This window comes from Pleurodeles waltl, chromosome 2_2, assembly GCF_031143425.1.
Source record: "Pleurodeles waltl isolate 20211129_DDA chromosome 2_2, aPleWal1.hap1.20221129, whole genome shotgun sequence".
Classification (NCBI taxonomy): Eukaryota; Metazoa; Chordata; class Amphibia; order Caudata; family Salamandridae; genus Pleurodeles; species Pleurodeles waltl.
The window spans coordinates 828,329,050-828,355,060 of NC_090439.1; the positions used below are offsets into that span (position 1 = coordinate 828,329,050).

Consider the following 26,011-nt stretch of genomic DNA (forward strand, 5'->3'; position numbering starts at 1 on the left):
TAACACTCTATGTTGCCAACTTTTTTCCAAACATTTGGGGCGGTAGAACCTCCAACTCTCCACTAGAGGATTAAGCTTGCTTGGCCAACCAATACATATATTATTTCATGAGTGACAACTTTTACCTTTGTAGAAAATGTATGTCAAATTTTACATAAAAATGCACTACTTTTTCCTATTTATTAGATTTTCTAGGACGTGAACATCCAAGCCTCCTGTATGAAGTCAGGCTTCACGCTTGGTTTGCTCAGTCAAATTTGTTGTGGATATATTTGCCCCGAAACATTCACAGATCACAAAGCTGATACCAATGTCCATACCATATGGACCTCTTTCTACTTCTGAAAGTCAGTGAAACAATAGGAGCACTTCGACTCCGCGCGTTGCCTTGCCAAGTCCCTGCTTATTGCACATGCACGGAGTTGCCTGGATTTCATGCCTTCCTTTCTTTCAATCTAATGTGAAAATCTTATAGATTTGACAAAGAAATATATTTCGACATCTGTACGAGAGACACAGAGCGAGGGTACTCTGTAAAGACATCTTTATGCACACGGAGTGATAAAAGATAGGCAACATTCTTCACAGCATCACTTGCGATTTAATCTCAAGAATCAAAAAGGGGACACTCAAAGAAATTCGTAGTAACATTCGTTTTGAGGTGCTCTAATAATCAAACATCAACCATCGTCATCAGGTGCCTCAGTTTGTCCTATTGGACGACTTCCTAAATAGCCTTAGTATAGGAAGGTGGTGCCTCTCCTGGGGGGGAAGCCGCACACGCCGCTGCCGGTGGATTCGCATTCACGTGTGGCACTGGTATTTCATAAGGTGTTCCCATGCCTTGTCCTGCTGGTATCCCTTGGATCACACCTTGTGTAGCTGGCATCATTTGGGTCACGGGCATGCCTTGGACTACTGGTATCCACATTGTTTGTGCTGTATGGAATCTTGGGTCCTGTGGGTTAGCATTTTGTATTATAAACACGGGCTGCAAAAAAAATAGGTATGTTTATTTTTATTAGTTAGACTGCAGAGAGATCCCCGACATTAAAAATTGCAGACCAGTAAAAGCTGGGCCAGCTGTGGCGCCTGGAGCCTCGCTGTTTTGTTGGAGTCCTTCCAGTGGCGTCCTTCTCCACGGATTCACTGACTACCAACCTCCAACAGGGACCCTCATCTATCCACAGCCCCTCTCTCATGCATTTAATTTGTTTTATAGCGCTGCTCATATCAGTGTGAGGTGTCGGAGCAGTTTATATCTCACACGCATTATACAGAGACAATGAATCATAGGTGTTACATAGCACAATGAGGATCACGAGGTGTAGTAATCAGGTCATCCATACCAGTAGGCAGTATTTTTAAGAGTGTTTGGTCTCGGGAAGCACAAACTCAGGATTAAAACGTACCACAGTGGTTGTTGCCTTTACTGATAAGAATGCATTTTTAAACAAACAGATCAATTTTAGCAACATTAGAATAATCGTAGCCTGAGAAAACAAAACAAACAGCCATCTACCTAAAATACAGTTCTGTTATCTACAAGGTATACGCTCTTTTCAACAGGCATATTACCCTCTGCACTACTTTATGATGAGGTAAAACTGCAAGTAGACAAAGCTCATATCTCTCTCCAACAAGAAAATGAATCACCAGTTATCTTGATAATTTTATCGTTGCCTGAAAACTGCTGGACACACAAGGAACTCTTAAACCCATGCATTGTTTCTAAACACAGCGTCTCCCAAGCTCAGCGCCTGGGGCAGCTGCAACAGTCGCCTGTCCCTAAAGCCGGCCTTGCGTAAAAGGTTGCAATACTGCACGGAGTTATATTAAATTTGCTGCAGTTCATTGGGCTCATATGTATTTTTATATAATAGATATTTAGTTTGATTCATGCAGGAGGTTTAAGGATGTGCATTCTTACCAAGCAAATCAAATGAAGGGAGTGGGAACTGTTCGAGCTATACAATAAAACCCAACAACAGGTGAGTATGAGATCATGGTGCTTTTTTATAGATCAGTTTTGTACAGTGGGTTTAGAATAGGCTGGAGCTCATCCTGAGGAGTACAGATTTATTGCTTGTGTATGTGCATGAGTGTGAAATTTTTAGTAAGCCACAGGAAGGCCCAGTCTACCCTGTCAAAGGCTGTTTCTGCATCAAAGGAGAAGAAAATCACTAGAATACCCTTGAGGAATTACCACTTGATGGTTATAATGTGCCTGGCGGCCCTGTATAATTCCACTCTGGTCAGAATGTACAAGAGTGGGTAGCATGTCATTGAAGCATGTGGCCAAGATTTTTGTAAACTGTTTCAAATCTAGGTGGTATTGCCACTACTGGGTGTTTCTAATCTGAACTTTCGTAACTTTTAAATAATTGATGCGTTAATTCTTTTATACACACATGGTGTAGGCATTCCGTTATCTTACAGGAATATGATATATGGTCAGTTGGAATAATGTAATTGGTTTATGAGTATATATCCATTCTTATTCTCTACAGCTTTGAGAAAGTCACATGATGACGAAACACGTGTTGGCTGTCCGACTGTCAATCAATAAACTTACATGAAGAAGTGTATCAGAAATGAATGAGAATGCAAATTTACAACAAAGAAGATTTTAATTGCAAGAAGGACTAGTCTTGGACTTATATGACCTCAAGACCATTGGTTGTCTCTTTGGACTGAGTAGTGTGGGTATGTTGTATACCATGTATCTTTCAATACATGCTTTGAATACATACCTTGGGGTAATAAAGTAGCACCAATGGTAGGAGTACGAAAATAAGTTTGTCCTACCTTTATACTGTTGGACACTTGTAGGAGGAGTATTTGAATTGCCACTACTACCCTTGTTCGGGTCAGAGACCCAGTTTATAGACCCAAAGATACCTTTGATGTGGGGGACACTTCAAAGAGTGGTTTTGAAGTGCACAAGTTCACCGTTAAGTACAGGTCTGTCTGCCAGGGTCCCAGTACGGTGTTTGGAGTCCAATGTGTGAAGGCAGGCCACTAGCCTTTGAAATGTAAGTTTCAGGCCTTCCTCCCTTCCAGCCCAGGAAGACCCATTCAGTATGCAGGTGAGTGCAGGTGTGACTGAATGTTCTGTGTTTGTCTGGGTGAAATGCAAAAGGTAGAATGCAACCAGCCCAGCCCAGACGTTGATTGGAGACAGGCTGTAAGGCACAGATGGATTTTAAGTGCAGAGAAATACTCACTTTCTAAAAGTGGCATTTCTAAAATAGTAATATAAAATCCAACCTCACCAATAAGCAGGTTTTTGAATTAACATTCTGGCTATACTATATATGACCTGGTTACCCTTTTCCGATCAGAATCTACCACTCAAACAGTATATGAGAGTAGCCCTAATGCTATCCTATGAAAGGAGCAGGCCTCACAGTAGTGGAAAACAAATTTAGGGATTTTCCACTACCAAGACATATAAAACACATGTGCATGTCCTGCCTTTTACCTACATAGCATCCTGCCCTATGGATTACCTAGGGCCTACCTTAGGGGTGAATTATATGTAGAAAAAGGGGAGTTTAAGGCTTGGCAAGTACTTTTAAATGCCAAGTCGAAGTGGCAGTGAAACTGCACACACAGGCCTGGCAATGGCAGGCCTGATGGTTAAGGCGCTACTTATGTGGGTGGCACAAGTAGTGCTATAGGTCCACTAGTAGCATTTAATTTATGGGCCCTAGGCACATGTAGTGCATGTTACTAGGGATTTAGTAATCAAATATGCCAATTGGGAATGAACCTATGTTACCATGTTTAAGGGGGAGAGCGTATGCACTTTAGCAATGGTAAAATGTGCAGAGTCCTAAAACCAGCAAAAACAGTGTCCGGAAAGTAGAGGGAGGCAGGCAAAAAGTTGGGGGATGACCACCCCAAGGCTGTCAGGTCTAACATGTGTCCCCCCTGCTGAAAGTGGGGAGAGCTACCCAACCCTTTGGGAGCTCTCATCGCTAAGACAGAAGAATCTGGAGAGACCATCAGCATTGGCGTTGTCAGTCCCTGGGCGATGCTTCACCATAAAGTCCATCCCCTGTAGGGAAGTGGACCATCTCAAGAGTTTAGAATGTTCGCCCCATATCTCCATGAGCCATTTGAGGGGCCTGTGGTCTGTCTGAACCCAGAAGTGAGCTCCAAACAGGTATGGTCTCAGCTTCCTCAGTTCCCAGACCACAGCAAATTCTTCTCTTTCAATGGCACTCCATCACTGTTCATGTGGTAATAGCCTTCTGCTAATAAAGGCTACTGGTTGGTGTAGGCCCTCCTCATTCAGCTGTGCTAGAACCACCCCTGTGCCATGCTCTAAAGCATCTGTCTGCACAATGAACTCCTTGGAATAGTCTGGGTCCCTGAGCATGGGTGCCATGCACATAGCTTCCTTTTGAGAGTCAAAGTCTTTTTGACAAGCCTCTGTCCAATTCCCCAACCTAGGTTGCTTTTTGGATGTTAGTTCTTTTAAGGGGTCCACTATGGTGCCATAACCCTTAACAAACCTTTGGTAGTACCAAGTGAGGCCTAAAAAGGTTCTCACTTCTGTTTGGGCTCTAGGCAGTTACCAGGCTGACATTATCTCAATCTTGGCATGGAGGGGCTGCACCTTGTCACCAACTACAAGGTGTCCCAAGTACACCATGGAATCCTTCCCAATCTGGCACTTTCTGGCCTTGATTGTCAGGCCTGCCTGTTGCATGGCCTGGCGCACCGCTTGCAGGTGGAGCAGGTGTTCCTCCCAGCTGGATCTGTAGACGACAATGTCGTCTAGATAGCACACAACACATCCTTGTCAGCTAGGAACCCGTTAAACAACCATTGGAAGCTATTTTTCAACTCAAAGAGCATTACTCTGAACTGGTAATGTCCCTCAGGAGTGGAAAAAGCAGATGTATCTTTGACCCCTTCAGTCAAGGCGATCTACCAGTACCCTGATGGAAGATCAAAAGTACTAAGGAATTTGGAAGCGCCTAGCCTGTCTACGAGCTCATCAGCTCGGGGGATGGGATGAGCATCTGTCTTTGTGACAGAATTGAGTCCCTGTTAGTCCATGCAGAACCTAAGTTCTGGCTTAGCATCGAGTGTGGCAGCCTTGGGTACCAGCACCACAGGGCTGGACCAGGTACTGCTGGACTTCTCAATCACCCCAAGAGCCAGTATCTTGCCAACTTCCTCCTTGATGCTGGCCTTCAGCCTGTCTGACAACCTGTAACTTTTGTTCTTTACAGGGGGACTGTCTCCCGTGTCAATGTCATGGACACACATGTGTGAGTCCAGGGATGAGGGAAAACAGGGAGGAATACTGCTCCAGTAACTGATAGCAGTCCCCTCACTGTTCCAGGGTAAGGGAGTCAGAGAGATTGACACCCTCCACTGAACCATCACATTTCCTTGGCTCCCCCTCCTCCCCCACACCTTCATCTGTCACCAGAAGCATGCTGACCTCAGTCCTCTCAAAATGAGGCTTATGTCGTTCACATGGAGCACCCTTAGAGGTTCCTAGGGGACTGGAGGTCCACTAAGAAAGTGGCCTCCCCCTTCCGCTCCTTGGTCTCAAATGGGCCAGTCCAGCGGCCCTGAAGAGCTCTAGGCTCTACTGGCTCCATTACCCAAACCTTGTCTCCAGGCTGAAATGCCACCAGGGTGGCCTTCTGTTCGTACCAGCGTTTCATCACCTCTTAACTGGCCTCGAGGTTGCTCCTGACCTTTTTCCAGAAGCTTTGCATCTGGTTGCAGAGGGCCAGCATGTAGCTGACCACATCCTGAGGGGGTGCCTTGGGAGATTTCTCCCACCCCTCTTTTGCAATGCTTTAGGGTCCCCTGACAGGGTACCCATAGAGAAGTTCAAAGTGGCTGAACCATACCCCATTCTGGGGTACCTCTCTGTAAGCAAAGAGAAGGCATGGCAAGAGGAGATCCCACTTATGCCTCGGGCTTCAAGGAGGCCTGTGATCATGCCTTTCAAGGTCTTGTTAAATCTCTCCACAAGACCACTGGATTGAGGATGATAGGATGTGGTGAACTTATAGGTCACCCCACACGCATCCCACATGGACTTTATGTATGCAGACATGAAGTTTCAGCCTCTGTCAGACACAATCTCCTTTGGGAATCCCATAGGGGTAAATATCCCCATCAGAGTTCTAGTCACCACCAGTGCAGTCACCGTCCTCAGAGGGATTGCCTCTGGGTAGCGGGTGGCATGGTCCACCAAAACCAGGATAAACCTGTTGCTTAGGGCAGTTTTGGGGTCCAATGACGTTGATGCCCCCCCCCTTTCAAAAGGGGTGCTAACGATGGGGAGTGGGACCAGGGGGACCTTGACCCTTTTTCCTATCTCCCCAATGGCCTGGCAGGTGGGACAGGACCTACAAAATGCATCTGAGGCCGTCCACACTGGGGGCCCAAAAAAGTGGGTGACAAGCTGGGCAAAGGTCTTGTCTTGCCCTAAATGTCCTGCCAGGGGAATGTCGTGACCCAGGCCCACTAAGAAGGCCAGGTAACACTGCGGGACCACCAGCAGACATGCTGGTACCATAGGCTCACTTTAAAGGGGACCATTCTCCCAATATATAAGGTGATCACCAGAGGCTTCACCTGCTGCTTGAGCTGAGGCCTGTTGCCTCAAACACTCAAGAGTGGGGCACTCTTTCTGCGCCTTGCAGAATTCTTCCCTGGAGGGCCCACCCTCAACTTGCCAGCCAGTAAGCTCAGGCAGGTCACCTAGGGCAGCAATGTCCTCCCCAGTTGGCTCAGGGGCCTCCTTCTCAGGGACCCCGTTAACCACCGCGGGAACTTCTGGGCCCGGTGTCCCACGCCCCTTGCCCCTCTTCTTGGCAGCTGTCTGGACCATTCCTCCAGTCTCCAGACGCCCTTGAGTCTCCTCCTGGGCAGCCATGGACCTTGTGGTCAAGCAGACCCACTCAGGCAATCCCAACATTTCCAAGTGAGACCTTAGCACTACCTCCTTCCAGGTAGTGTGCTCAAGGTCATTGAATAGACAATCTACAGGCATGGCAGGACTCACAGCTACTTTTAGAGTACCAGAGACCTCCCCCCCACTCAAAGGTAACCAGAGCTACCGGTGGGTGGCTCTCACGATTATCTGCGACTATGACTTGGTGGAATGTGTTTGGGAGGACCTGCTCTGCCGACACCAGCTGCCCCTGACAGTAGTCATGTTGGCTCCTGTGTCACGCAGAGACTCCACCCATTACCCATTGATGGTGACCCACTGCCTATACTTGGAAGCATTTGCAGGCATCTAGGCTTTTGTCACCATCCCTGCATCCCCCAGAGACACTATGGTTACCTCTATCTGTTCCCCAAAACAAACTGGGAATACCTCCTCCCCGAGCGCTACACTTGCCAACCCAGGTGTCTGCCCTCCAGTGGGGGACTGTGCCCACTTGGGACACTTGGAGTCACCCTTAGAGTGACCATACTTGGAGCACTCTGCACATTGGGGTACAAACCTCCCTGTCTTATGGTCAAGGAACCCTTTCCTCTTGGAATCAGACTTGGAATGATTACCACTATTCCCTTGGGAATTATTTTGGGGGCCTTTTGAGAACTCCTTATTTTTAAGTTTTTCTCCCTCCACCCTTCTTCTGATGAGAAATCTGACCACCTTTGTGCGTGTCCCCCCCAGATACCTTTTGGGACACTCTGGTGCTAGCCCAGAGGTCTGCCTCCTCAGCAAGCTTCCTGGGATCAGTCAGCTTATTGTCAATCAGGTGCTGGTGCATCTCTGTAAAGCAAATACTGAGCATATGATATCTCAGGATCAAACTATAAACCACATAATCACTTACTTTACTGCCCGCACCCATCCATGCAGTGCCTTGCTAGAAAAATCTAAAACACTACCCAAGTTTGGTTGGAGAGTTTGGTACTGTCCCTGAATTTCTAGCGATACTTTTCAGGGGTCAGTCCAAACTTGGCAAATAAAATAGCTTTTCTGAGTGGGTATGTGTTCTGGTACTTAACTTCTAAGGTGAGAAGTGTGTCCCTCCCAATGATCGGTACATGTTTCCACAAGCCCGCCCCCCCATTACTCTTCAGGAACCACATGACCCCTTATTGGAACTTCATAGGCAGCAAACCATTTGCCAATGTCATCTCCCACCACATAACTTGGCACCACATCTCTATGTATACAAACCTCTTTGTCTCCAGCAGGTCCTGTATGTATGCTACCACCATCACTACTGGATTCAGTCTGCTTAGACTTGAGCTCCAGCTCTTATAGACTCAGTTCATGAGCCAAGGTGAGTTTCTTTTCAGCCAAGGCTCTCTCAGCCTCTCTTTCTGCTCTCCTTGCTCTGCTCTCCTCCATTTTTAATCTGGCCAACTGCAGTTGAAACTCTCTCTCCTCCCTCCTTTCCTCTGCGGTCAGGCCGTGACTTGAGTCACTGCTCCCTGGTTTAACAGGGGGCACAGATCCAGGGGTGTCATCCCCCACTGCTATTGGCAAATCCTCCTGAGAGCCATCCTCTGGCTCTTCCACCTCAACATTATCTTGTGAACGGGCTTCTGCCTAGGCCATCAGCGCCTTTTAGTACTCCTCCTTCTTGGAGGCTCTGCCGGTAGGTACTCCCATCCCCTTGCAGAACCCTTTCAGCTTGTTGACAGTGTATGCCTCCAGCTTAGCTAGGTCAAACTCTCCTGCTCCTCCTTGAGATCCAGCCAGAGACATGTTGTTTAGGATTAGATTAAAATGTCAAGGAAGAACAATTGCAGCAAAAAGAGAACAAATCAAATGGACCTTTATCTGTGGGTAGGTAGTGTACACGTGGCTATTGTATGTCACTGCACAAACACAAGTCCTACTCTCACTGCTGATCACCAATGTTAGAAATGGGGTCTCTAGTTGGCAGAGGTATACACCCTTATCCAAGTAGGGACTCATATCCTAGTCAGGGTAAGTCACACACAATCCAAATTATCCTGTGCCCACCCTCTGGTAGCTTGGCCCTGAGCAGTCAGGCTTAGAAGGCAATGTGTAAAGTATTTGTGAAAAAAATGATACAGTAACACAGTGAAAACACCACAAAAATATACCACACAGGTTTAGAAAAATATATGATATTTATCTGGTTAAAATAAGGTCAAATGATAAAGATTAAAAAAAAACAGGTTGAGACATCACTTTTGATGATCAACAGTTATCTCTTCATTACACTGGTTTGCGCCAAAAGCAGAGGAGGAGATGCATTGAAAAATAAGGTGTGCGTCGGATTTTCCGATGCGGCACAGACGATGCATCGTTTCTTTTCATGCTGCAAGAGGCTTAGGGGGTCATTCAGACCTTGGCGGACGGCGGAGGCCGTCCACCAAGGTACCGCCGACAAATGACCGCACCGCGGTCAAAAGACCGCGGCGGCGATTCAAACATTTCCGCTGGGCCGGCGGGCGCTCTCCAAAAGAGCGCCCGCCGGCCCAGCGGAAATGCCCCTGCAACGTGGACGCCGGCTCAGAATTGAGCCGGCGTAGTTGCAGGGGTGCGACGGGTGCAGTTGCACCCGTCGCGTATTTCAGTGCCTGCAAAGCAGACACTGAAATACTTTGTGGGGCCCTCTTACGGGGGCCCCTGCAGTGCGGGTTTCCCGCCATGAACAGGATGGCGGTAGGGGGTGTCTGAATCCCCATGGCGGCGGAGCGCGCTCCGCCGCCATGGAGGATTCAATGGGGCAGCGGTAAACCGGCGGGAGACCGCCGGTTTACCCTTTCTGACCGCGGCTGAACCGCCGCGGTCAGAATGCCCTTGGGAGCACCGCCAGCCTGTTGGCGGTGCTCCCGTGGTCGGTGACCCTGGCGGTCACCGGCCGCCAGGGTCAGAATGACCCCCTTAGTGTTGTTTCTTGGTGCGCAGTCTTGGTTCCTCACTGCGATGCAGGGATCTTTTCGATGCCCAGGGACGATGCAGGGAAATCCTGGTCACGTTGGAAGAAGTCACAGGTGTTCCATTGATTCGGTAGGGCGATGCGTCAAATGTTCTGTCGCAAGACAGATGCTGCATCACATCTTCACCCGGGAAGTCGGGCTACTTCGTTCCAGTTCGGCTGTGTCGCAAAACAGCTGTGAGGCGTTTCCGGCAGGCGGTGAGTTGATTCTCGGCACACAAGGATTCCCCTGAAGAGATGAAGTCTTTTTGGCCCTGAGACTTCAGAAAACAGGAGGCAAGGTCAATACAAGCCCTTGGAGAGCACTTCTCAGCAAAATCAGAGGGCAGCAGGGCAGCGGTCCTTCACAGCAAAGCAGTCCAGATGAGTCCATTGGGCAGCCAGGCAGTTTCTCTTGACAGGTTACAGGTTCAGGTCCAGAATCTGGTGGGGTGAGAGACCCAGTTTATATACCCAAGGATGCCTCTAAAGTGGGGGAGACTTCAAAGAGGGGTTTTGAAGTGCACAAGTTCCCCTTTCAGTACAGGTCTGTCTGCCAGGGTCCCAGTAGGCTGTTTGGCAGTCCATTGTGTGAAGACAGGCCACTAGCGTTTGAAATGTAAGTTTCTGGCCCTCCATCCTTGCATGCCAGGAAGACCCAATCAGTATGCAGATGACTGCAGGTGGGACTGAGTGTCCTTTGTTTGTGGTTATCTGGATAAAATGCACAAGGAAGCTGTCAACCAGCCCAGACGTTGATTGTTGACTGGCTGTAAGGCACAGATGGATTTAAAGTGCAGAGAAATGCTCACTTTTTAAAAGTGCCATTTCTAAAATAGTAATATAAAATCCAACCTCACAAATAAGCACGATTTTGTATTACCATTCTGGGCATACTAAATATCACCTGACTCCTTCCAATGCTGGCTTAATTGTTAGAAAAACACATTAATGAAGAACTTGCTACTTTCTTGGTGGCACACGACCTACTGGACATCTCTCAACATATATTCAGCAACTTCATAGCACTGACTCCACCTTACTGGTCACCACTGATATTATAAGAAAACAGGTAGATCAAAAGGAATACACTATGCTGATTCTATGAGATCTATCAGCTGCATTCAACACCAAATCGCCCCAAATTCTGATACACCGCCTATCCCAGGCAGGTCTGAGGGGCTCAGCTCTGAGCTTGCTGGAGACGTTTCTCCAGGCGAGCATACTGTCAGTTAAGTGTGGGGATTTCTGCTCAGCCCTTTACAAACTCCCTTGTGGGGTTCCCCGGGGATTGTCTCTGAGTTCGACCCTTTTTAATTAGTTCAGTCTTTTGATTTCCAGGTGTCCTCATATGCTGATGACACCCAAATCACTGTTACTATGCAAGATAGCACTGACATCACAGCTGACAGGTTTCAAACCTTTATGAGAGAATTCAATAAGTGGATGAACCAGAATTGGTTAAAACCGAATGGGGACAAAAGTGAAGTCATAGTCTTTGGCACAAACCCTCCATTTGGAACCTCAACTGGTAGCCTGAGACTTGTGGGTCCCTACCAACTCCAACAGCTGCTGTTAGGAATCTTGGAGTTAACTGTGATTCAGCATTTACCTTTAATGCCCAGGTAAACAAAATCACAAACACATGCATCTGGCTGATTAAAATTCTTAAGAAAGTCCTGCCTTTTATCCCACAGGAACGTAGAGTGATGGTAGTCCTGGCCCTCATTATGTCCAGATTGCACTGTTGCAATGCCTTCTACCTGAACATCACCCAACATTCTCTAAATTAGCTACAACTTGTTCAAAACTCGGCTGCTCGATTGGTGCTTGGGATACCCAGGTCCGCCTCCAGTAAGGAGGGCATTAGGGAACTGCACTGGCTTACAATTAAGAAACATATCACCTTCAAGACTCTGTGCTTGGTGCACAAAGCTCTTCACTCCCAGGGCTCTGAATACCTATTAAACCCAATCAACTGGTACATACCAAGTTGCTCACAATGAGCATTAAATCTTAGATTAGCGAAGATTCCGAAGACCCATAAAGTTAAATTGGGAGATAGGGCCTTCTCAACAGCAGCCGCTAAACTATGGAACTCCCTTCCAAATGAGATTAGAGCAATCACATCTGTGTTTCTTTTCATAAGCAACTCAAGACGTGGCTATTTTCCCTCTAGATCTATGATAGCTTTGACTCCATTTACCCGCGTAGTGCTTCGATACCTATGGTCTGAATGTGACCCACAGAAACATAAATACAAATACAAATACCTGGCTACCCCTTTCTGATCAGAATCTACCGCTCAAACAGTATATGAGGGTAGCCCTAATGCTACCCCATGAAAGGATCAGGCCTCACAGTAGTGGAAAACTAATTTAGGAGTTTTCCACTACCAGGACATATAAAACACATATGTACACGTCTTGCCTTTTACCCACAAAGTTCCCTGCCCTATGGGTTACCTAGGGCCTACCTTAGGGGTGACTTATATGTAGAAAAAGGGGAGTTTTAGGATTGGCAAGTACTTTTAAATGCCAAGTCAAAGCGGCAGTGAAACTGCACACACAGTTCTGGCAATGGCAGGCCTGAGACATGGTTGAGGGACTACTTATGTGGGTGGCACAAGCAGTGCTACAGGCCCACTAGTAGCATTTAATTTACAGGCCATGAGCACATGTAGTGCACTTTACTAGAGATTTACAAGTAAATCAAATATGCCAACTGGCAATAAACCAATGTTACCATGTTCAAGGGAGCGAGCATATGCACTTTAGCACTGGTTAGCAGTGGTAAAGTGCACAGGGTCCTAAAACCAGCAAAAACAGTGTCAGAAAAGTGGAGTGAGGCAGGCAAAAAGTTGGGGCATGACCTCCTTAAGGCTGTCGGGTCTAACACCTCTTAAATGTTAAAGTCAGATTTTAAGTCAAAACTCTGAAAATGCAGCTTTAAGAAACTTTTCATTTTCGCGTCCTTACTTTGTGGAGCCTTCTGTCAGTGTTCTGGTTCGCATCACCGTGCTGTTAGACTTTTTGTATTCCTTTCTGACAGAAAAACGACATGACTTAGGTGTAGCCAGGATGGGCCATCCTGACAAGATGGGTTGGGGCAGAGCTGTTCCCTCCACACTTACAGGTCAGTAGGGGCTACCTCCAGCATACACAAGGAAGCCTAACACTAGTATTTTGTCGCCCTAGACTTCTTGGAAGCTTAGCAGAGAAAGGAAGGCTTATTTGAGAACCAGATGTGGAGGTAGCCTAGAAGTTTCTCCTACTTCAGGCTGGTACCAGGCATAAATATTGGACCCTCTGAACAACTTTTCAGTATATTCTTGGACCTGCTGACATTACAGAGGAAGAACTGCCTTGTTCCCCAGAGGACTGCCCTGATGCTTGAGGCCTGCCCTGCTTCTCACAGGACTGTCCTGCTTCTTCCGGAGGATTGTCCTGCTGACTAAAGCTTGCTGTGTTTCCCAGCGGACTGTCCTGCCTTGTTCCCCAGAGGACTTCCCTGCTGCTTAAGGCTTCCCTTCTCTCTTCAAACCAGGCTACCTGAGGACTCCAAGGGTCAGTTGGATGATCTCTTGTTCTGAACTCCAGGTAGCTCCAGAGGCCTCCATGCAAATGCACAGCTGGCCTGCTGCAATTGTGACCAGCAACTGGACCTGCCTGAGCCCTGCTGGATTTAGTTCCTGATTCCCAAAAGGTGCCTCTTCAGCCTGCTGCAACTTGACCAGCAGCTGGACCTGTGTGAGCGATGCTGGATTTAGTTCCTGATCCCCAAAAGATGACTCTTCAGGTTGTAGACCCTTAGCTGGCATCAGTGGAGCTCCTCCTGTTTAGGAAAGGAGAAATCCTGAAATTGTGTGTTGTCTGGAACTATAAACAGGCCTGTTCATGGCAGTACTCTGCCACCTATGATAACCACCAATGCAAAGCTTCAGTGAACCCCACTCTTCATGCTACAGCGACCACCAATGACAACTACAAACACAAGATCTGACTTTGCGCTACAGCAATAGCAGCCAGCTTTGACTGCCAACGCAAAGCTCCAGCAAGGACCTTCCACAATGCCCGACCAGATCTTTGCACTATAGTGATGACAGTGATGACCATCCACAATGACAGGCCTGTTTTTTGAGAAACGGTGATAACCATCCATTTCAGCTCCTCCCAGCCTCCTTCACTGCCTAAATCGGTGACTTTCCGCTGTCTGGCATAACCAGATGACTACGAGGGGCACTGTTAGACTTGTCAACTCTTGGTGTGGTTTCCACTGTCTTTTGGCTTCTGACCTCCTGTTTTTGATCCTGTGCTGATTTTCATATTTACTGGCATTATGACTCTGGGCACTTTACCGCTGCTGACCAGTGCTAAAATGCTAGTGCTCTGTGTCTAAATGCTATTGGTGATTGGTTTATCCATGTTTAGCATACATGATTTACGAGTAAGTCCCTAGTATAGTGCATCATGTGAGCGCATGGCCTGTAAATCAAATTCTACTAGTGGGCCTAAACACTGATTGTGCCACTCACAGGAGTAGCCCCATAAAATGTTTCAGACCTGCCACTGCAGTGTCTGTGTGTGGAGTTTTGACTGCCAGTTCGACCTGGCAAGTGCACCCCCTTGCCAGGCCCAAACCTTCCCTTTTTCTACATGTATGTCACCCCTAAGGAAAGCCCAAGCAGCCCCATGTCAGAGTGCAGTATATTTAAAAGGTAGAACCTGTACTGGTATGTTTTACATGCCCTGATAGGATGATGTAGGAGGGACTGCTGCTCTGCCTGTTGCTTTGCTGTGCTGGCCTGCTGCTTCTGTCTTGAGAGTGAAAGGACTGGATTTTGCTTTTTACAACCTGCTTCCAAAGGTTGTCCAAGGGCTTAGAATAAGCTTATCTCCTGTTAAGAAGCCTTAAGGACATCAAAGACTTAATCTACCAGCACCTGAGCTCTCTTGCTCAGAGCCCTGACTCACCAATTGGTGCCAAATCTAGTTCCTGGGCCCTTGGGACTGAGTTCTGGTGAAAGCAAGAAGAAGCTGAGTACATCGACTCCAGAGTGACTTAGGAACAGGAGCCGCTGTCTGACTCTGCGCCGCTGCCTGCACAAGGCTGATGCTGCTTCAGCGCCTATGAGTACCGCCACAGCATGAGTCTTGAGTGCCGGGTCCCCAACATCTGGGACACCCGACTCCACAGCAGCACCTGTGGCCCTATGCTGTGATCACGACACTACGAAGTCGATGCCTTGTGTCTTGACCAGTTGGATTCATTGACCCCCCCCAGATCGTAAGGAACTGATGCCTCGCCACCAATGCCACATCACCTCTCCTGCAACCGTAAGGAATGGATGGCTCACCTCCACTGCCTCGCAGTAAGGAACCAATGTCTCACCTCCCCGGTAGCACTAAGAAAACAATGCTGCATCGGTTCCAGTGATGTCTCACCTCCCCAACTCCATGCAATGTCTTTGTTTCCACATTGTTTACGCAGGTACTGTGCCTGGGGTCCCTGCAACTCTGTGACAGGTCCACACTGCCTTGTGAGTGGTGCCAGGCAGTTGGGATTGACTCCGTCACTTTACTGAGATTTAGCCCCTCGTTATGACGCTGGCGGTCAGCTGACCACCATGCCGGAGATGGCGGTAGTACAGCCACCAGGCTGGCAGTGAAGACCGACATATTATGAACACGGCGGTGATCCCTCCCATATACAGCCAATGGACCGCTTGAACCACCATCACGAAAAGCCTGGCGGAAACTACCAATATAAAAGGAGACACTCACCTACAGGGACACAGAGGAGACCGCAGGTGCCATGGAAGCCGAACTGGAAGTCCTGCCATGATGGGAGTCCAGGGGCAGCAACGTAGGAAATGACAACCATGAGTAAAGCAGCCTAGCACGCAAGGGAGGGAGGGGAGAGTGACACACCCACATGCACAACACACACCATACACCCATACCACACATGGAGAACAATCCGCTGAAAAATACAACATCCATATAAGCCATAATAAAAGAAAGTCACAACAAATACCTGTGAGGCAACCACTGTATTCAGCCAGGAATATCACCCACAACTATACACAACAGGTAAAAAAAGGGCTATTGGCCAGTCCAAAAGTGTCAAAGCCACTACACAGGGCAATGTGAGAGGTCCAACTTGACTTCTGACAGCCAAGGTGACTCCACTGGGCAGGGACATCAGTGTTGGAGGCAGGCACATCAGGGGGCTGGGTGTGGGGGGTTTACTTTGAAGGGAGGGTCCTTAGACCTGCGTTTGCTTTCTCCTCTATTTGGGGGCAAGGGAGAGGGTCCAGAGCTGGGGGTCGGACTGGCTGCCCTGTGTCACGGAGTGGAAGCCTTCTTCACGGGGATGGGACATTGGAAACACTACAGGGGCCATAGGAGGACTGGGAGCTGGAGGGATTGGACTGGGGGAGCGGGACCTTTCATTTATGGACAAGGCAGGCAAGGAAAAGTTTCTCAGGTACAGTGGGGTAGACTGCAGGAGGAGATGTAGGTGTGTCATAGGATGTGTAGGTGTGCTGGCATGGGTTGTAGGTGCATGCAAAGTGCACATGTGTGAGGTGGACGACTGCAGAGTGTCTGAGTGGGAGGAGGGTGGGAAGAGAGGGAGGGAGAGGACAAACAGGTCGTGTGCATGTATGTTGGGGTGGTGTCTGCAAGTGAGGTGGGTGTGCTGTATGTGGTTGTGATGGTGGTGTGGTGACTGTGCATGTGGTGAATGGGGTGCTAGTCTGCATGTCTGCTGTTGTGGTGACTGTGCGCAAGGCTGAAAAGGTGGCAGGATCTGGGACTGCGGGTGCAGTGCTTATAGGTGTGAGTGCTGATGTGACTGTGATGGAGGAGGTGGAGGGGGAGACAGTGGAGGCAGTGGCTGTTGTGTGTACTTCTGTGTTTTGGCTGTGTGTATGCTTGTGGTGTGATCTGTGATGCTTGTGCTTGTCTTTGCGAGTCTTGTCTGTTGTTTTGAGTGCATGTTCATCTGAATGTGTGCTTGGGGTGGGTGGGCGAGAGCGCTCGGGGACTGGGTACAGGTAGTTAGAGGGGGGACGGAAGAGCTAGGACATTGGCAGCCGTCAAAGAGGAAGCCAGAGCCTGAAACAATCTCTGTAGGCCAGCCAAGCCAACGTGAACGCCCTCCAGGTAGGCATTGCATTGCTGCATCTAGGATGCCAGCCCCTGGATGGCATTCACTATAGTTGACTGCCCTACAGAGATGGATCTCAGGAGGTCAATAGCCTCCTCAGTGAGGGCAGCAGGGTTGACTCTGGCAGGGGCTGAGGTGCCTGGGACGAAGGAGACGCCCACTCTCCTGGGTAAGCTGGCACGGGCAACGGGGTGGGGACTACTGGGAGGGCGGTGATGGAACAGGGGTGGTGGAAGATGATGCAGCCGGGGTGGTCCCAGAGGGGTCTGCCACCACCAGGGAGCTCCCATCGGAGGAGGAATCAGAGTCAGTAGTATCAGCTTCTGCCTCCCCTGTGGTGCTGCCCTCTCCCTCCAGCCCACTGGTTCGCTCAGCATCAGTGGACACTGCCTCCTGGGTCCCATGGCTGCAGCTCCCCAAAGTCGCTGGTGCCCCTGCTCCTTCGCCAGATTATGCTAATCCATGCAAGGACAGGAAAAGAAAAAGGGGGAGGGTGGGGGAGAAAGAAAGGGAACACAGGGTCAATAACAGCAATAATAGCACATATGGCAAACACATCAGAATAACTCACTGGTAATTAACCCTATGACAACCACAATACCACACCATTGCCTGGGATCAACAACTGTAAAGAACTCAGAAGAAACTATCATCTGCACACCTACTGTGACTCACTAATTCATGTCTGCCTGTTGACAAAGGCACAGCTACACTTACTCCGTTATAGCGTTTGCACAACTTGCAATTGCCAGGTCACACCACATAGACAGTGGACATCAGACCATCACTCCAACAGTGGTGAGTCAGGATGTAGGCCCTTACATAAGCAGAAATCTCAGGAAATGACTGATAATAACTGTACATGACACTCACTATAGCAAGGCAGAGCTATAAAATAATACCTACAACGGCATTCTGAGGCATACACTGACTATTACCTTGGCATCCAAAAGTCATGGCAGGCATTAGGAAGCAAATGTATACAGTGAATACTCACCCCCTTGTGGCTGCTGTTCTGCCCTCAAGCGCCCCATCCAACTCTGCGTCGGCCACCACCAGTATGCAGGCTATTGGGGGTCAGGGTCCAACGGGCATTCCTCCCTTGTTGGGAGGATATCCCCAGCTGGGCCTCCGCGGTCTTCTGGGACCAGCGTCTCAGGTCCTCCCACTGTCTTCTGCAGTGGGTGCTCCACCGTCTATGGACCCCCAGGGTCCTCACGTCCTTGACGATGGCACGCCATAACCCCTTCTTCTGATGGGCGCTGACCTGCCTAGGAAACACAGACAGAAGGACACCATTGACTGCACACTACATACAGTTACAGCACTGGACTACATACTACATTGACCCAACAATCATCTTACACATCACTCGTACCTCTGTGTCCACACTGCTTGCAGCAAACAACACTTCCTAAAGGGCACACTGCATGCACACACATCCATCAACATACAGCCATGTTGCAAAATTACCTAAAAGGTGCTCACCTGTTCATCTGTAGGCCCATACAACTGTCCATACCGGGGTAGGACCCCATCCACAAGCTTCTCCAGTTCTTTGGATGTTAGGTCTGGCACCCTATCCACTGTAGCACGGGCCATTGTGGGTTCCAGGACACAGAAGCTCACGCAGTGGAGTTCTTGATAGGGTGTCAAGTGACAGGGGCTCCTGAAAATGACGGTCACGCACATACCACATACCGGTAATCACTGTCACTGCCGTCGGTGATCATCATTGACCCCTGTGCTCCATAGACTTCATTGTTAACAAATGAGGAGTTGCACAGCGGTTCAGACCGCCCTCCGCCATGACATCTAAAGCCGGCGGCTGACGTTTCCTGAGGATTGTAATCATGGTAGTCAAAAAAATGGGCATCATCGGCTATGTTCCCTCCAGGCTGTGCGCCTGCGCGCACGCGCACCCTGCTACACTGAAGTGCCCAGAGTCCTTCATAGAGCGCACAGGTCACGTCACAAACCAGGAGAGTCTTTGTTGTAGCCGCACATCTTTTACAATAGCGCATGAAAACTATTATGTCGCTTGGGGATAAAGGAACCCAGCTGGGAAGGAGATCTACATACAATTAGCCTGGAGGAGGTGAATATGCATTAGTCTTCACGGGTCTTCTGAGAGATTGAAAAGGATTTCTCACTAACACCACTTCATTCACAGATAGCCTGGGGCTGCTTTTCTGATGTGTGCTTTTCCATTGCCCATCAACCCCACCCACAGCACTCCTGAGGTGTGCAACCCTAAATGTTTTGCTTAAGGGAACAAAGCACAGAGAGAGAGAAAACAGGTGGGCGTTTGGAATAGCGCTTAATGGCCAGAAAGCCATTCTAAAAATAAATAGCAAACCTGACAATGCGTTCTCCTACTGCCCAAAGCTTCCCTGTTTCAGAACATATTATATTATTACATTGAGACACATTTATCAAAAGTGAAAGTTATTAGAAGTGAAGTTTTAAAACATGAACTTTGACACACTTAGGACTTGGGCTCTGACTCTGTGCAAGAGGCAGGTCAGTATCTTGTGTAACCAGTTTGTGGTCCATATTCTTCCTACACTTTGAGCAACATAGTGGTGGGCGAGTCAACAAATTAACAAGGATAGCAGAGTCCAGCCAAGGGTGGGCTCATACAATAGACACTATGGTCGTCATTACAACTTTGGCAGTAAGTACCACCTACCGCCACAGCAATGGCCGCCAAAAGACTGTCGCCGTGGCTAACATCTGTCCACCATTATATGACCACAGCGGGATTTCCGCCACAAGCAGGGCGGAAATCTGGCTCTGGCCATGTTGGCGGACAGTGTTAAGGTGGTGCTGCTACCAACAGCAGTGCCATGCCAGTAGACCGTCCTCAGCCGTATTATGAAAAATGCTGGCGTGCGCTGCTGCCGGTAGCAGTGCCCCGTCCCGTCCCCTGCCAGAAGACCCCCTGGATTCAGGTAAGTCGGGTTTCCGACAGGGAAGGGGAGTGAGGGGTGTTGTGTGTGTGGGGAGGGTGTGCATGAATGTGTGAGTGTGTGCATGCATGCGACTGAGTGTGTAGTATTGCTTGCGTCTGTTTGCACATGTGTGAGACTGCGTGTATGAATGCAAATGTGAATGCGTGTCTGCATGTGAGTTTGGATGTGTGTATAGATGTGTGAATGAATGAATGCATGTGTGTATGACTGCATGTATGCCTGTGTGAGTGAGTGTGTGAATGCGTGGTGTGTGCCTGCGAGTGTGCGTGAATGGGGGAGTTTTGTAAAGGGGGAGCGTGGATGGAGGGGGAGGTGGTGGATGTCTGGGGAGTGTTGGGGGGTGGGCTCCTACCAGTGACAGGGAAGGAATTCATGCCATGGCGGTAGGCAGGGTTGTAATGCTGCCACCGGAACAATAGCGGCCGCCGGGTCGGAGATTGTTATCTCCAGCCCGGCAGCTGCTACTGCCATGGCAGTCGGTGTGGTACATTGGCGGGTTGGCTTCAGCCTACCCGCCAATGTCATAATGTGGCGGTGTGTACCACCAGCCTGTTGGCAGTACTACCACCACATCTGCACCGACCACCGGGGTCATAATGACCCCGAAAGTCAGAATGGGATAAGGTGTCTTTCTTTAACACATGGAAGTGTTCCACCTTTGTCAGGGCCAGTGGAATTATGCAGCAAGGGAGGGTCAAATTATGTGGCAGGTTTGAGTAAACTATATACCAGGAAAAGGTAAATTATGTGATAGTATTACTTAATTGTTTTGTCATTTTTTAAGCTCTTTAGCACTATCTGTGCATTAGTTGACCTCTTAGGTAACAATTTAACACCCAAATGCAGCAATAAGCTACAGACAGATGACCAGTCAACCTTTGCAAAGGGTCTTCCACTTTGAAACAAAATGTGTCTCAGCGATTTTAATAACTTTTGAACAGTTTGAGCTGAAAACTTTTTTTTTGTTAAAAACTACAGATTATGCATCAGATGATGGATCATCTGGCAAATGCAGCAAATCTACATCTATGCGTAAATCACTGCTGCTGCACAAGTTGCAGAACTCTAGTGGCCCTGTTCTTAGTGCATCAGATTGGTTTTACAGTATTTATTAAAAGTGAGTTTTTAAACATGCACTGAGAAACTTTTCTGCCCCGCCCTGATGACAATGCAATTAGCATACAAGGAGACAAGTCAGTTGTCATGTGTTCTTTATACATGGACTAGATTCTTATTATAAGTAGAGCAACATTTTAAGTTATTAATTCAAGAGGCTTTTGTACAGAGCACACCCTGAATGGACATATTCAAAAGTGTTCTTTTATGTTATGATGAACAAAAAAGACGTTTGCTGAAATAAAATATTTACCTTTGATCACAGCATTAGGAAAACCAGGGTAGCTGTGATTGATCCCAGATTTTCCAGTTTCACACTGCAACCTGACTACTAGATCCGTATCTCTGACATCAAAAGTTAATACTTTGTCATTCTTGGAAGATGAGATTATGGAGTATAGGACAAGCAGAATCCACTTTTAAATTTGCCATGTTTACACAGCACATATCTTGAACCTTACCCAAGGACATAAGCATTTTCGTCAGAACAGAAACCGCCTGCTAAAAACTTTTTTTTTTTTCAGCACAGTGAAATTGTCAAAGATTTGAACCCTGTTTCCCTTGTGACATGGCAGGCAGCTATAGCTACGAGGCCACATTGCCTCCTGCAGCTGTTTGGCTCATTTTGGGCTTGAGGGTCCAAGAGAACCTCAAGCTGAGCCAGAGCTAGGCACCTGGATCAAGCTTTCAGTGACGTACCCACCTAATAGGGCAAATAGGGAAGCTGAGATTGAGCCCAGGATTTCTAGATCCACATTGCGCAGTTCAGCCACAAGATGGATGTATCTTCCTCTTGCCTGCTTTACAGTAGGGTACTGCTTTATTTTTAACTCTTGGTGCATGAGGTTAGAGCATTTTGGCAGGCAGAAACCACATAAAAGTATGGCTCATTTTTGGCACCAAAGTCCAAGAGGACCTTGAGCTGAACCAAAGCCTGTCATCAGGCTTGAACCTGATTTGAGCTTTCAGTGGCTTCTGCCTCAGATCACAAAGTACTAGCCTACCGCAGTCTGCAGAGGGGAGACAGATTGTATAAATATGTGGTTCAGCTTTGGGCCAGAGAATTCAGAAGCCACATAGAAGGGGTTTCTTAAGTGAGGTAAAGAAATCACAGAGAGATGTCTGTGCCTGTGCTTTCTTTTGCAGGGTGCTCTGTTGTATTGGGTATTATGGAGACTTTGTGGCAGGCTAGTGCCTTTCCTAAGTCCAGTAGTCATGGTTGGGATATATCAGTCAATGGTCTGATACACTGTCAGACTTAGCCTCACATGTGACTGTCTCATCCCCGGCACTTCTGGCCTTTAAAACATGCCTGTGGTACACGTAACCTTGGCTGTGCCGCACACAGAGGAATAAAATTAGAGGGAATATTGGTCATTGGTACTGATGGTACACACCAAGGCAATTTCTACATGTCAACATATTACATTTGATGAGAGAATCTGGCTTTCCAAAGAAAGTTCATACCAGTGCACTGCTTGCAGAAGAGTAGTTCACAAAAAATGTAAAATGTGATGGTAGTTATCACGTTCCACCATTGCGAAGACATCTGTGTATCAGTACACAGATCAATGAGAATGTCTGGTATCAGAAGTCAGTTTGCATGTAGAGTTCACCAGAGCAGATCCCAATCATTGGTTGCCTGCAATGTATGAGACAGCTCCAATTACTGTGATGTTGTATGTTCCTATCATTTCTGCTACCACACACTTGTGATGTTTTTGTGTACAGATATCAGCCACTGCAGAGGAGGAGGCATGCACCCATGTACAGACCCCTAGTTGACTTGGCTACAGTGGAGGAACGGCATATACTACTCACCTATCGTCTGGACAGGGCCACAATCACTGAACTGTGTCAACAATTTGAGCCAAATCTTACTCCTGCTCTTCGTAGTCCTACTGCTATTCCTCCTACAGTACAGATGCTGTCAGTGCGTCACTTCCTGCCCAGTGGATCATTTCAGGTGACCGTGGGCTTGGCTGCAGGTATGTCCCAGTCAATGTTTTCTAATGTGCTGAGTAGAAAGTCAATAGGACACATTCCACATGTAACTGGGGCCATTGACGGGATCCATATTGCTTTGGTCACTCCCAGGACAAATGAGCAGGTGTTCCAAAATAGGAAGAGTTGCCATTCTATAAATGTGCAGATGGTTGCTTTGTTGATCAATATATTTCCCACGTTACTGCCAAGTTTCCAGGATCTGTACATGATGCCTACGTTATGGGGAACAGCAGTGTCCCACAGATGATGGCACAACCACAGAGAGAGAGAGAGTCTGATGCATTGGTGAACAATGTATGTCACAGTATATTACCTGGAGTTGTCCTCTGTGCTATTGTACACATGTAATGTGAGTTTCTCACTATTTCCAGATGACTCCAGCTACCCAAACCTAATCTGGCTGTTGACACCAGTGAGCAATCCATGGACAGGGGCATAGAATCAATACAATGAGGCACATTGACGGACCAGAAGAGTCATCGAAAGAACTTTTGGACTAAGAAAGCCAGCTTCAGGTGCCTCTATATTTCAGGTGGATCCCTACTCTACTCCAATGGAAGAGACTGCCAAATAGTAGTGGCCTGCTGCATGCTTCACAATTTGGCCCTCAGACAGCATGTGCCATTCCTGCAGGAGGAGGGGGGAGACAATGCACCTGTGGCAGCAAAGGAAACTGAAGACAGTGATGGAGATGGGGAGGAGGAGGATGTGGACAACAGGACACATCTTATACACCAGTATTTAAATGACAGTGAGGTAAGACTGTAGTTCTGTCCATACCACCATGTCAATGAAGAGCTGTGTGGCAGCTATGATGTTCCAAGCTCAAACGTGTGTAATCTGTACCCTGACACTGTTCCATCTGTGATAAGTTGTGCCAGTGGTATGATGATTAGAAAAGGCTGATTGAGCCTATGCACTGTGTCTGCTGTTTAGCAGTTTCAGATACATGCCCACGTCAAACTATGTCCTCATTCCATACAGTACTTTGCATTTGTTGCTGGGTAGTGTGAGTTTCAATGTGCTTACACAATGGCTCTGTGACTTCATTGTCCCTGACAGTTTGGCCTGGATGAGGTATACCAGAGGAGGGATTGGCATACTGACAACATGGCATGGAGAAAACTGTGGTATCTTGTCTGCTGCCATTACATCAATTGCTTCTTGTCACTACTAGTTTATGGTGTCAATTGCAGTGCAAAATATTAAGTTGATGTGACCAGATGAAATATGACTGTTATGTCACAGGGGCTCATGTTGCTTTCCTTCCCTTTACTGATCATTTTTATGTGACAAATGGGTTCTCTTTTTTTAGATGTTGGTGTGGTCACTACAGTGAAATCATGGAATCGCCAACAGGCTGTTTTCACACAGTTTGGTGGATGATGACTTGTGGCAAGCACACTGGTAATGTGTATCCCAAGCTGACTGTATATTGGATGGATTCACACTTTACATTACATTTGCCTAGGATTATAAGGGCGAAGACATTGCATATTGATAATATAAAAGTACAAAACCTTCAGTTGTGTATAAGTGTGTTTACTGAGATTAGAAATATGAAGGGATAGTGCAATAGAGTGGGGTGATGGTAGACAAAATCTTCAGTGTAGTGGCCCAGTTAGATTGTTGAACAGGTCCAGTATCCATGGGGCTGGGGGACAAAGGAGCAGTGGCAGTTCAAAGTGCACAAGGTGTCTCATTGGCACACAAGGGAGACATGTTGGCAAGCCTCACTTCCTGACAGTGTTTTTGGTCTTGGCTACAGTCTCTGGAGGATGTCTGGTTCGCAGGGAACATTTGTGGAGTGGTTCTTCTGCTGCAGAGGGAGGGGTGCTGGTGGTCCGTGAGTCCTGAGGAAGGGCCTCCAGTCCATTAGCTGCAGCAGATGTGGAGGGCTGGTCAGTACACTGGCTAGTGTAAGGGGCCGGCTGGTGTGTTCTGGACTCACGCATGATGGTGGCAATTTCACTAAGCACCCCAGCAATGGAGGCCATTGTGGCATTGTGGGCCTGCAACTGTTGCATGACCTCCTGGTGGTGTCCTCCTGCAGCCTCTGGTTCTCCAGCAAGATGGTAAGTACCTGGCCCATCCTTTCCTGGGATTTCTGGTATGCTCCCAGGACATGTGACAGTGCCCCCTGGGCAGTCGTTTCCCTGGGTTGGGCCACCCCTTGGGGCACAAATATCCTCCCACTTGCCCTGACCCCTTTTGCCTGTGTCCTATGAACTGTGTGCCCACTCCCACTGACACCAGGGCCTTCTTTGTCTTGCCTGGGAGGTGTTGACTCCAGTCCCTGTACAGGTGGGCACACTGTTGATTGACATGTCCTGGGGACAGAGTTTTGGGGACATTGGGTGGCTGCTGTTGTCCTGGAGTCCATTGTGGGGTGCTCTGGGGTGGACTTGGTGTTGCTGGTGGTGTCTGACTGACCATTGGTACCAAATGAGCCAGTGAGATCTTCCTGATCCAGACATCCAGAGTAGCTGTAATCCCTGGGGCCTTCTTATGGTGGAATATTGGGTTGTTGTGGCACATGCAGCCAGCTGACATTGGCTGTGATGCCTTTGGAAATGTATGATAGTTGTATACTTAATTCTCAGATACATACTCAGCATTTGTTGGTTTGCCTGTGGGATGGGTAACGGTTTTCCACCTTTTGTTTGTGATTGGTGATGTATTGAGGGATTGGTAGTGCTTCATGCTGACCATGCATCACTCAGGCATGTGACTGATGACCTTGGAGAAGTGTGCTTTCAGTGAGTTGGGCATGTAGGGGAAAATTGTTGAGGGTGGTTATAGGGGTAGTTCTAGGTTTGGGATGGAGTGGGTTTA

At 48.0% G+C, this 26,011-nt stretch overlaps 1 protein-coding gene across 1 annotated transcript in view; it reads right to left on the bottom strand.

The window, feature by feature from the left end:
- Positions 1-564: 564 nt before the first annotated feature.
- Positions 565-26,011, bottom strand: part of LOC138282652 (membrane-spanning 4-domains subfamily A member 15-like) — a 189,578-nt gene continuing 164,131 nt past the window's right edge. The window contains exon 7 of the mRNA XM_069220452.1: positions 565-991. The gene's annotated coding sequence lies outside the window, so the exon portion shown is untranslated. The remainder of the gene's footprint in view (positions 992-26,011) is intronic.